The following is a 14183-nucleotide window of genomic DNA, read 5'->3' on the forward strand; positions in this document are numbered from 1 at the left end:
TCCAAAGTGAAATAATTAAATTCTTTAATGAAGAAATATGATATTTTCATTTTGAAATAAACAATAATTGAGTTATTCTATTCGTTTTTAGCTCATATATATTCACTAAAAACAAACTCATAATAAGACTAGATGGAGCACAAGGACTACAAATTTAACTGACAGATATAAAACCTAATTTAGAATTATTAATGATAAAAGGATAAAAAATCTTCATTCCTCTAATTAAATATTTTTAATACAGTCTTTGGTAGGTTATAACGCTCACTATTACCTTAATAAACTTTTTTTTATAAAGTTCCACCGATATTTAGGGCCAGTAAAAAAAATTGGGAACCGCTGACCTAGAGTAAACCAAAAAGTTTCAAATGTTAAACTTTTTCTACGAAATATCAAAATGCAAATAAGTTATGTCAGGTTTACTCATTGGGCTATGTATTGGGGAAGTAATCCTGACATAATTTACTTGTATTTCGAAATTTTTTTTTAAGCATTAGAAACTGCATGGTTTACATGAACTCCATTTTCTCTGAAATTTTAATTTCAATAAATTACCAATGAATGGGTAGCAGAATTTGCCACGAAAAGTTTCTTTTGCAGTAGAACGTTCTCTAAAGGCGATTTAAAGATTTAAAGAAAGAAGAGAGAGCTACAGTTTGAGTACCTTTAACTCGAATAACAGATTTTATTTTTAAATTATTAATGTAACCTTCTGTAAAGAAATTAAATTTTTAAAATATTTTAAGTATTTAAAAGATATTGAACTTTTTTTTTTTAATATCACATTGCCAATATAGCCGATTGCCAGTTGTGTTCTATAACTCGCACTGGGCTTGCTGAACAATAGATTTCCATTTCTATTTTTATCTCTATATCTTTTTATTTTTATCCTTGAATTTTCTGAGTGAAATTTTCACTATGATAAGATCTTTTATTAAATCATTTAACCATCTCTTTTTGGGTTTGCCCCCTTGTCTTGAGTTTATTGATTTCCAATTTAAGATTTTTTTCAAACTTATGGTATAGTCCATTCTTTCCATAAGACTCAATCACGCCAAGCCTTCCGATTTTAGGAATCGAAATATGATTTTCTATTTCTATTCTGTTTATATATTTAATTAAATGTTTTTTTTTTGTCCTAATGTTTGCTTATCCTTCACCGTGTATTGAAATTGGTTAAATAATTTTTAAAATTCTTTTCCACCTAGATAAAAATGCAAAAATAAATGACCAGTTAAAATTTTTTGCATAGTTTTATGAATGCAGAATTCGAGTAACTTTTCAAATATTAAAAAAATTGGATCACATGTGCTTTCCATTTTTGCAAAACAAGAGCTTTTCTTTATATTAACATTTTGAAGTTTCATAATTATTAAGTTTTATTTTCATAATCAGCAGAGAGAGCTCTGGCTTAAGATAAGCAAAACATAACCTATAACTAAGAATAATTGTTAATATCTATAAATAATTGTTACGAACACTTTTTTTTCCTCATAATAGTGACAAAAAATAACATATTATTCTCACTAAAAATATTATTCATTTCTTTTTTTCTTTCTTCCTTTCTTTTTTATCTGCAATGCTTTAAATAATTTTATTCTTTCCATTAAAGTGGTAAAAAATGTGACTTTTATCATTTTGTCCGAGTTATCTGCTTGAATAAGAAATTTATAAACATCTCATCATATTTTTAGAAAATACTTATTTCAATCGACTTACAAAACACAATGTGTCACAATAGGAATTATGATATATATCTATGTAATTGATTATATCGTATGTATATGATTATAATTCAGTTTCTAACATTTTACTTATTCAATGTTTCATAATAGAGTACAAAGGGCAATAAGAATTGGATGTAAAATAGTTTGTTGTTTACATTTTTACTCTCATAAATTCAAAAGGAAATTTCCCGAATGGCGGATATAAAATATCCGTTTTCATTTCGTTGAAAAGTGCCATAATAATAACTAAGAGATGAAGTGCCTGTGGCAGGTATTGCATTTAGAATTCACCTGGTAACAAAAGATAAATTTTGTCGGCTTCCTCTTCATAGCCGGAACAATAGAACTTTCTGTTCAACCTTTTATTTGCCATCTTCTTTGTTCTTTTTCCTTTACTGGGTGGCAATAGCTATACAAAACCAATGGGCAGTTTCGTTCAATTAACGGACTATTAAACTACTTTTATAGAACAGTTGCAAGATCATAGAATAATAACCAAGGTGAAACTGCAAGGTAAGTCTTTTAATCTGAATCTTCGCTCACCACGAATTAAATACTACGTTTTTCTGCAGGAAAATTTAAACAAAAATTTGGGATTAATTGTTTTACCACTAACATTATAAATTATAAGAACTTTTAGTTATAGATTTTAAAAATTAATTTGGGAACAGTAAAAAGTGAAAAACAAGGTGAATAAAAAGCTATTTTATTCGCTTGAAAGGTAGCTACGGAGCTAGGACTTTATTTTTGTCATACTGGTTTCATCATTTGTTAGTTTAAAAATCCAAAAAAGTAAAAAATAAAAGAGAACACATAACAATTTCATGAACATTTAAAAATGTAGCTGAAAATTTTGGAGCATAAAAATGTAGTAGTAAGAAGTTTATTTTATAATTACTGATTTCACTAATTGTTAGTTTAAGAGGACAAAAAAGTAAACAATTCAGTTTCTCAATTGTGGTTCTAAACAATGAATTGTGTTTAATTAACAGAAAAATAGGGATTCCATTCAAAGTACCGTTCTAGTACCGTTCAAATTTGCTGCAATCTTAACATAGTGATGAGTTGAGCCCTATTATCTTACAATTACTTAAATTTGATGTCACGAAAAAGAAATACGGTTCAATTTAACACTTTATGATTGCAGCAAATTTTATCCATATTGGGATTCAAAATATCAATATTATGATTATAGTTGAACTATTTTTCAAAGATTGCATATAACACAGAAGTCACGTTTTCATTTCACTATAATTCTCGCTAATATAAAATAGAAATTTATGCGAATCTATATGTGTGGTGTTTGTTAGAACAAACACTTGATGAAAAAGAGTTTTGCTTAAAAGTATAGCTACATTTTTTGCAATCGATTATCTATCGTTGACGTTGATGATTTAATACGCTTTTAACATATTTATAGTTCTGTAATTGTTTGTAAAGCTCTGTAAATTACATCTGAAGCTGGGAATTTTTACTTTTAAAACCAGCAAGATTTGACACACGAAGATGTAATAATGAAGCATAAATGAAAGTTAAAACTAATCATAACTGTTCTAAGATGGAGTTTATCAATCAAAAACCGATTAAAGTTCTATGAATCTCTGATGTTTTCTTTTTTTTTTTCTCCAGCTAAAGCTGAATCTAATTAATTTTAGCCAGTTAAAGGCTTAAGCGAGTAGTATCTACAATATTCACCATTATCTATAGGCAATGGGATTTAAGCATTATAAAAGAAAAAAAGCGAACGAGAATCGTAGATAATATATAGGGCAAGGATTATTAAAGTTTGATCAAATATTATATTTTATTTTGATATACTCCGTAGCTTCGAGTTTTTACTAGCTAGAATAGATTAGACATAGTTTTAGCTGGTTAAATGTGGTGGCGATTCTTCAGGCATGAACCCCTACAAGAATTGGTAGTTCCCCTTTCACACAGTTAGAATTTTTAATTTGAAATTATGGTAAAATAACCGACAACAGTCTGTCCATCTAATTAACCATAAAGTTAACCATATGGTAAAGAACCTTTTTTACCTTTACGCTTTTGAAACCGTTTACAACTAGTATGGTTAATAACCACGAATACAAAACTATAATTTTTTTGACCATTTACAACTAGCATGGTTTAAAAAAAAACTTAACTGGACATTGGAGCTAAGTATTTCGTTAAGTAATAGGCATTGGAATTAGGTTTTGGTGGACTGTTTTATCAAATGAACCATGAATTGTAGTTTAATAAGTTTATCTGGTTGTCTCACTTACCGTAAAAAATAAGGAAATACTAGACCATTTTGTGTTAAGTAGCTTAATAGTTCAGCCATGCGTAAAGGAGAATATCGTATTCTAATAATCCAAGGTCACAAATTAGGGAGTGCAGGACGCTTGAAACTCTTCATGTGTTGAAGGGAATGGAGAAAATATTGCAGTGTCAACGTGAAATTGACAGATTTACCCACTCAGCTACAATATGTTCCCAGCTGCAAGGAACTAAGTACCTTCGTTTGGTGGGCCTTGCGATAAAATTCTGGTTGTTTAACCGTATTAGGTAAAAACAATTGATAAACTGTTTTTGTCACAGTTGTTTATGGTTTACCATCTTGTTTACGGTTATTTGACTGCTTCGTTTAAATATGGTAAAATAACAATTAAATAAATTGTTATTTAACCATTTTATCCAAAAAAATTTCTAACAATGTGTATTAATATGTACGTTTGAAATTGAATTTGGAAATATCTTTTACGTTTTTGACTAAACTTTTCAGAGTACTAAACATTCCGCTGATCATTTTAGTGCAATGTGTATTAATTTAGAAAATATGTACGTTTGGAATTGAATTTAGAAATATCTGTCATGTTTTTGACTAAACTTTTCAGAGTACTAAACATTCCGCTGATCATTTTAGTGCAATGTGTATTAATTTAGAAAATATGTACGTTTGGAATTGAATTTAGAAATATCTGTCATGTTTTTGACTAATCTTTTCAGAGTACTAAACATTCCGCTGATCATTTTAGTGCAATGTGTATTAATTTAGAAAATATGTACGTTTGGAATTGAATTTAGAAATATCTGTCATGTTTTTGACTAAACTTTTCAGAGTACTAAACATTCCGCTGATCATTTTAGTGCAATGTGTATTAATTTAGAAAATATGTACGTTTGGAATTGAATTTAGAAATATCTTTCATGTTTTTGACTAAATTTTTCAGAGTACTAAACATTCCGCTGATCATTTTAGTGCAATGTGTATTAATTTAGAAAATATGTACGTTTGTAATTGAATTTGGAAATATCTTTCATGTTTTTGACTAAACTTTTCAGAGTACTAAACATTCCGCTGATCATTTTAGTGCAATGTGTATTAATTTAGAAAATAAGTACGTTTGGAATTGAATTTAGAAATATCTTTCATGTTTTTGACTAAACTTTTCAGAGTACTAAACATTCCGCTGATCATTTTAGTGCTTATCATTTTAGTAAAGTGTCGTAGTGACGTAAGTGTTGTAGTGACACATAACTTTTTTTTAATATACGTGCAAGTGAAGGTATTGTTACGTGTTCCATGAATTGGTATCTAAAGTAAGTCGTGGAAAGAAATTATTTCTTTAAACGAATCATCTTTAATGTAAGTGCATGGGATGATTTATAGTCTTTTTGTTAAATTGAAGTTGATTTTGTCCATAACGCAGCCTTGAGAAAATAAAAGACCTTTTTACTTTAATCTTTTCGAAGAAAGATAAAGAGGAACGGATGGTATTTTATAATCCAAACGAGATATTAGAGTATTTTTGAAGAAGGGCATTGTTCTAAGTGGATATTATTGTGAATGAGTTTTACAAGGTTGGTAAGCAAAGTTTTATTAACTTTTAACTAAATTTATTCGCGCACCAAACATGAATCAGAAAAATTATTGTTTGCATTTTCCAGCACTGACGTATTTGTTCTTGCTCTTATTATTGTCTAGTGACACAAAACTAATGTTGTTTCTTGTTGTGTAGTTGTTTTGTCTATGTGCATAATTATTTCGGATAATACCTTAAAAGTAAGTGTTAAAAATTTTGTAATTTAACGCAAAAAACGATTTTTTTTAACGTGTGACAAAAACAGTTCACGAGTCGCATGTGAATCATAAAAACTATTGTTTTAATTTGCTAGCTCAAACGTATTTCAAACGTATTTGTACTTACGCTTATTATTAAGTGACGCAAAAAAGTTGTTTATTCTATTGTTGTTGCTTGTGTTGTTTAAATTCTTCATAATTTTGGGGCATTTATTTTAAGTAAGTGTTTTGAATTTTATAATAATCGTAAAACACTACTTTATTACACTTGACTAAAACGGTTCATGTATCAAATATGAATCAGAAAAACTGTTACTTTTGTTTGCCAGTATAAATGTATTTGTATTTATTATAAAGTGATGCAAAACTTAAGTTGTTTGTAGTTGTATACGCAAGGTTAAATTCTTTATAATTCTGAGTCCCGCAGTGGACTGATCGTTAAGACACGGTTCCCAGCAGATTACCGAAGTCAAGCATCACTGGCTGTGGTCAGTGTGCGGGAGCGTAACCACTTGGATTACTCTGCGTAGGGACCGAGGGTGGGCGGTATTGGTTCTCGTTAAACTGTTCTACCGTAAAGTGCTCGACTTCGCGTGCAGGTCGTCGGGGCTACCGATGCGGGCGTGCCACCCCCTCTGCAGAGGATCAAAATTGTGATGGCATATCTTCGGATCATCCTCAGGGATGTTTCCCAGACCGTCGCCAATAGCCCATTGTGCGGCTCTAGTGCGACGTAAATTAACTACTTCAACTATAACTTTATAATTCTGAAACATTTATTTAAAGTAAGTGCTTTAATCTCAGATTGGGTGTGCAATATGAGTGAGATAGAGTATGTATCTCGATCCTGATTGGTAGTTGAAACGGGGTATTTGTTTACGATAGCAACTGATCTTTCCATTCTATTTCGAGTAAGTCAAGCCCATCAAGTATCAACTCTCTTAAGTGACGCATTCTTTATTCTTATACTAAGATTCTCTCACAAAGATTTCAATTATTTCACTACATATTTCTTATTTAACAAAGCACGTAGTCATAGAGAACACAAACAAATTAAATAAAATACGCAGACGATGAAGAATTATATTTCAACAAACTCGAAGTGCGAGACGGTGTTGTATTTAGTTAACTTCATGTAGATTAACATTCTAACATGCGTGGAGAACTTTAGCTCAATTTAAACACGCTATTTTGCTTAACGATAAGCTGGTGCTGACGTGATAGGTTATTATTCATGTAACTAAAAAATTTTAATAAATTTTAATGGATAATATCTAATAATTATCGAAAAATTAGTTCTTGTACTTGCAAGATATCGAATTAACAAAATTTAATTATTACTATTAATAATAATTATTATTATTAATAATTATTATTATTATTAATAATTATTATTATTATTATTAATAATTATTATTATTATTAATAATTATTATTATTATTAATAATATACCAGCTTCGTCAACATGCGAACGTTGATTTTTGTTGAGCTTCTGGAGATACTATCTTATTCAGCATTTTTGTTGCGAAATAAATGCTGTAAGTAGTTGAGTCAATAAAATTCATTTTTGTTTTATTCATCGTGACTTTTCGTGATGGTTTAATAATAATAATAATAATAATAATTATTATTATTATTATTAATTTAATTATTATTATTATTTTATACTTAATATAATTTATCTTAAATATTATATTATTATATTATTTATCTTAAATAATAATAATAATAATAATAATAATAATAATAATAATTATTATTATTATTATTATTATTATTATTATATACCAGCTTTGTCAATATGGGAACGTTGATTTTTGTTGAGCTTTTGAAGATATTATCTTATCCAACAATAGTTGCAATAAATGCTGCAAGTAGTTGTGTCTATAAACTTCATCTTTGTTTTATTCATCGTGAATTTGTCGGCATTTTTTCTATGCATTTCAAGTGAAATAGTATTCAAAGCTTTAGTTCTGGTCAATGTTCAAAAATGACTATTTTAACCAGGGGAAAAAAATTATTGACATTTTTTCTATGCATTTCAAGTGAAATAGTATTCAAAGCTTTAGTTCTGGTCAATGTTCAAAAATGACTATTTTAACCAGGGGAAAAAATTATTGACCTGAAAATATAATTTATTGATGATTTCCCCATTTTTAGAATTGCAAAGTGACGCTTGTTGAAATAGCATATCACACAGTTGGTGTCATAATTATTCCGACAGAGAGTGAGTTTTACGAAATACTAACTATATCACATTATTTCTGACAAATTACTAACTATATCACATTATTTCTGAGGAAGTACTTAGTGCATCGTATTGTGGTATTATTATTATAACACCATTATTTTTGTTAGATATTATTCCGTTATATATTTATATATTTTCAGTTTGGTTTTTGTATTTGTTTTTAACCGTTTATTATTTAGAGGAGATAATTTTGTTCTATTTTTGATGTCTTGTTAATTATTTTTATCCTCAAAAATTAAAATTTTGTAAGCAGATATAATAATAATGAAGATTAAGATGAATTTAATGTATAAATGCATAGACAATGTAAAAAAAGTAAAACCAGAAACTTTACTTTTACCTAATTTAATTTTACAGGCTCTCAAACATCATGTATCCAACTTTTATAGAATTCTATACATCGTAATATTTTATACAGTGCGCAAACTAACAAAAATATCAACCAGCATTTCTTTTTTGGTAAGGATCAGATTTTCACGAAATAAATTGCGATCATTTTAGTTCAAAAGGGTGATTTCAAATATGCTAAATAATTAACTCTAACAATTAATCGAGTAATAGAAACAGATAAGAAAACAAAATTTTTTTTAAAAATAAAATTATTTTTTCCTCTATAGATTTGAATTTTTCCCCATCAGTATATGGAGAGTAGCTGCAATCTGAAAAATATGGCTCGAATAGTTCAGTCAGGACAGTGGATCTGTGTTTGGTTCCCATATAATGTAAATTAATTTTTGACAAAAATATAAATATATGGAGCTTAAGATGGAGATTTGAGAATATCTTTACTTCTGTTTCTGATTAACTTTTTAGTTTTAGTTAAGAATATAATATAGCGGCAGTGGTACTGTTACGAATATCCAAAGTAGTTCTCTTAAAAAAATAATATTAGCATTTTTATGGTTATTAGAAAACGAGGAAAAAACACTACCTGAAAAGTATGCGTCACTGAAATTTTTACTGTCACGAAAATTCTGCAAAATTCTATGCGTGGCTGCTGTAGTTGCTGTGTACAAAGAATTTGTGTGGTTTTCCTTCTATTTTGTTCGTGATAATAATTTTTCTCGATGACTTTTCTTTTTATTCACCTGTTCTAAAGTATAAAGACACCATTAATAGCATAATGTTCAACCTTTTGCACGGAATGTCACACAAAAAATAATCATAAAAAAAAATCTATTGCGAATATTAAAATAATGTCGAACGATGATGAAATTTGTGTTTAAAATGTGATGTCTGAAATATCGGACTGTCATTGTCATCGAACGGATAGAGACACTTCTGATTATTTTAAACAATAACTTTGTTATTGTTTGAATCGTCATCCCAAATAAAGTCACGAAAAAAAAATTACGTGGAAGTTTTTTTAAAAGAACACTTGATGACTCTTTGTGAGTCGTCTGACTTCCGGATGTCTGTCCCAAAAATGACTAAGATTTAATAAATCAATTAAATAAAAATGGAATTGTATATGGAAACGTACAGTGCGCAAAGGAATAAACGGACTTCCCCAAAATAACTTTTGATTTAATTATTTGATCTTCACTTTCTAGGTCACAATCTTAATGGCTAGAGGGAGTAACCTCAACTATGCTAATTAATTAGAAGTGCATAAGATTTCAATTGAGAAATCTAACATAAACACGTGCTTGAACGTACTTGAAAAACGCACTTGTCTCTGAATAAACATATTTTTTTAAAGGATTTGGATTTCTCACCCCCAAAATGTAGGGGGTATCCGCAATTTGGAAATATGGTCCCAGTAGCTTGGTCAGGAGAGTGTTCCAGAGTTTTGGACCTTTAATGTTAATTTTACTTTTTGCTTATTTTCCCATGTCTGGAGAACTTTTTAAGCGAATTGAAAACACTTTTGCACACAATTATAAAATTTGTTTATCCAAAGATAATTAAATGTAAAAAATAAATTTAGTAAATATTCATTACTTTATTTAAGAATAATCAAAAAATTGCTGAATTGTAAGCAATTTTTTACTTGCCAAACTTACTTGTAAATTTACTCGCCAAAACTCAAAATTTGAGAGAAATCGGTTTAATAGTTCCTGAGAAATCAAATTTTGAAAAAGTCGTATATTTAAAATTCAATTTCTCAGGAACTATTCAACCGATTTCATGCTAATTTCGCATTTTGCCATGTCAAATTACGTACTTTAAAATGATGTAATAATTGTATTATAATAATAAATTTTTTTATTTTATTATTACATCATAATTCAAAATTTTTGACACTATTATTAAATAAAATAATAAAGAATAATGAATATTTGCTATAAGTTATTTTTTGTATGGAATTATTTCTGGATAAATGAATATCATAATTGCGTGCAAAGTTTTTTCATTTCGTTTAAAAGTTCTCGAGCTATGGCAAAATACACCCTATATTTTGGGGTTCAGAAATCCGAATCCGTTGGAAAAAAAAATATTCTTATTCAGAGAAAATGCGTTTTTGTGTCTGATTTCGTAACTAAAAATATCCATGCACTAATTAATTACCATATTTGAGGTTACCCCCTTGAACCATTAAGATTGAGTTCCAGAACGAGAAGATCCGATAATTAGATCAAAAGTTATTCAAGGCGTTCTTTTTATTTCACACACTGTACACCAGTATTCTGTTCTTTACAAATTTTAAAATGATTTAAACATAATTAAGACCGGAAGTGCTGACTGGAAAAACTTCAAAATAATGTTTTCTGTTGCATGTCAGATTATTGCAGTCAAAATGTTTGCACGGGTGTTAGTTTAATTTTGTCCGAAGACATTGCACTACGCTGTTGCGGAAAAGGGTGGTTATTTTAAAAATATTTTATTGTTAGATTGTTTTTCTTAGTTAGCAGCGTCATCTTTTGATAAGCGAATGTTAATATATGGTGAAAATATATTTGTCTTGTTACTTAAATATAATATAGCAAACCATACATTTAAACCTCTTTCTTTTCACTTTATTTTATTTCTCAAAACATTGGTCAATGATTCTCGGCATTGCACAAAATTTGAAAATATAACTAATTTATAATGGTATTTTCGTTTCATTTTTGGGACCATTAATTAAATATCACTTTGAGTTAGCTCTAATTTTGAAGTCCCGCTGTGGACTGATCGTTAAGACACTGTACTGAGTAGAATACCGAAGTCAAGCAGCACTGACTGCGGTCAGTGTGCGGGTGGGGGACCACTTGGATCAGTTTACGAAGGGACCGAGGGTGTGCGGAGTTGGTCCTCGTTAAACTGTTCTATCACAAAGTGCTGGACTTCAAAATTGTGATTGCTTGTCTTCGGATCATCCTCAGGAATGTTTCTCAGACCGTCGCCAATAGCCCATTGTGCAGCTCTTAGTGCGACGTAAATAAACTACAACAACTCTAATTTTGAAAGCCAATAACTTTCTCAGCTGCGAAGTCTCAGAATAAATTGTTTCACTATCTGATGGGTATACATAATACGCTATTTATTACTTTTCGATTAATTATTTAATAATAAATATATTAATTTTTTCTAAGAAAAATATACCTTCTCATGTACTCAAACTCATGCAATTTTTGCAATAGTTTTAAAAGATAGTGTTCATCGATGTTTGGCAGATTTATTATGATATCATACCAAAAATATAGTCTGAAATTACTTATTTAATTTGAATACTGAAACTTAATGTCAAATTTAATTAATATACTCTAGAATAAAATTCTATAAACAATAAAAATTTCAATTATATACATACATTCATTCAAATTTATGTATAAAAATTGAATGCGAATGATAGACGCAGCAGTCACACATGACTGATTTCATCACTGGCGATTATTCTAGCATCTCATTTGGTATTCCTCATTATAAAAAAAGCGAAACTTTCTTGTCAGCAATATGTGTTCTTTGGCGGAAATAGTAAAAAATACCCAATTTAGTATTTTGTTTTTTTACTCTCTGTCAACCTATCCCACCAAAATATATCAAACCGGTTTCCATTTGGAAAGAATTTTGTAGCACTTACACATCAAATCTGCCGTAGTTAAGTAGCAAGTTTAGTAGATCAGTCATGGAACTTTCTCGTTTGGGAATATTGAGAATATCGTTTGGGAATTGCCCATTAATAATGTGAGTACTTTTTTTTTTATGAAATTCCTTATTAAGTTTACGCAATCACATTCACATAATGAGTAGTTATTTTTTTATAAAAATATTCTTTCTATACACGAAAGGAATTATTCGAATATATAGAATATGTAATAGGCTTATAGTTTTAATATCATTGTTTTTAATTATTTTGTTTAAAACAATATTATTTTTCCTCGTCATGATAAAAATTATGGGAGATATCAATTATTACCAACCCTACTTTATTTTTCACAATGACTTTAAAATTGAATTCATAGATTAAAAGTATGGTTACTACATACTGGATAATATCGGAGATATTAATTTAATTTTTGCTTTAAATATTTCTAAATATAGCAATAATTAATAAAAAATTAAATGACATCTTCCTATAATATTAATATTGAAGTATATTAATTTCAAGTAAAGTATTATTATTGTTAATAACAATGATAATAATTATAACATTCGCAAACGGAAATATATATTACTTTATATTATTTTGATATTATAGTGATTATAGTGAGCTCAAAGTTGAATTCGTTGAATAAAATAAACTTCTCATACGATAAAAAAATAGCATAGGAAACATTAATTTTATCATTCACTATTATTAAATATAGTAATAATTAATAGAAAAAATTAATATTTGAGTTATTAATAAAATTTATTATAAGTAATGTTCTTTTTAAAAAAAATCAGACGATCTTTAAAATTGGTAATCAAATGATGCAGCAGATAATGTGATAGCTTATCATTATCAATTATAATGTCGCACAATTATTTATTTATAAATTCAAATTTTAAAAAATTTTTATACGTTGTAATTGAGATCTAAATCTTGTCCGAAGATTAAAACTCCAGAAAAAAACAAATTAAAAACCATGTACGGTTTTTTCGGGTATAAATTTAAACTTCTGAATAGAATTAAAGATGATGAAATAATAAACAGAAACAATAATTTCCTTATGAGAGTTCTGGAGTCAAAAACTTCTTCCTCTTTCTTTCATAAGACTTACATAAATACCAAGTCCTCGTTTATTTTCCCTAATTAATAATTAGGAGCATTCTTCGTTTCATTAGATTCATTGAAACATATTTTATGAAACTAACTTATAAAATTTAAATTTTTAAAGTTTTAAGTATTTTAAGATTTTTCTAGAAAATACTATGACAAAGTTTAAAAAATACTTTAAACTTTAAAAATTAAAACTATGAGTAACCAAGTTCCATGAAATACATTTTAATGAATAAAATACAAAAAAATTCTGAAATACAATTAAAAGACTGAATAAATATGGAATTTCTATTCATTTAATTCTTCATAGAGTAAAATAAGTAGAATGAAGAGAGAATAAAAGAGATACTACATTCGATCTCTTTAAATAATACAAGGTTCATGCTTCATTAAATTAATGAAATTTATGATATCCATGTAGTGACTATTTTTATTTTTAAAATTTATTCACGAAGCCTTAAAAAAATTCGCCATTTTTAATAATGTGTTAAACTTTTTGTGAGAAAAATTACTTATAATATCATGAAAAAATATGTAATAAAAATATATAATAATTAAAATATATAATAATAATAATATATAATAACAAAAATATATAATAATAAAAATATATAATAATATAAATGATAAAAAAACTCAAATTATAATAAAAGCTGCTAATTTCGTGCAATATCTCGTAACATTTAAAAATTCAAGAGGCAAATCGATCAAAATTCAAATTTTTTCTTTCAAGTTAATAATTATAAACAGATTTTCAAGCATGCAACATAAAACGTAACATACATAGTAAACATACGTATTAATAATACATCATACAGATTTAAAAAATGAAATTTGTTTTTCTCAAGAAATTAGATAGTTTTACCACCAGTGTAAATAAATAAATTAATAAAATGCATGTAATAATGCATGTAATTTATTACTGAAATTTAGATCAATTGAAGTTTTAACACAAAAATCATTAAAAATTCAATCTGTGTTTTCTCTCAAATTTTGTTCTAAAGTTTGCTTTT

General features: G+C 27.8%; 1 protein-coding gene across 3 annotated transcripts in view; it reads left to right on the forward strand.

Moving 5' to 3' along the window:
* The first annotated feature begins 1996 nt into the window (after positions 1 to 1996).
* Positions 1997 to 14183, forward strand: part of LOC107448634 (dermonecrotic toxin LcsSicTox-betaIC1) — a 33817-nt gene continuing 21630 nt past the window's right edge. The window contains exon 1 of one of the 3 annotated variants that reach the window (XM_016063900.5): positions 1997 to 2240. The gene's annotated coding sequence lies outside the window, so the exon portion shown is untranslated. Of the gene's footprint in view, positions 2241 to 5551; positions 5571 to 12009; positions 12153 to 14183 lie in introns of those variants that run through there. The other 2 variants (XM_043045831.3, XM_016063901.5) reach the window with 2 other exon arrangements.

The sequence above is a fragment of the Parasteatoda tepidariorum genome, chromosome 4 (assembly GCF_982258835.1).
Source record: "Parasteatoda tepidariorum strain Cologne lab strain chromosome 4, Ptep-v5.0, whole genome shotgun sequence".
Taxonomy (NCBI): domain Eukaryota; kingdom Metazoa; phylum Arthropoda; class Arachnida; order Araneae; family Theridiidae; genus Parasteatoda; species Parasteatoda tepidariorum.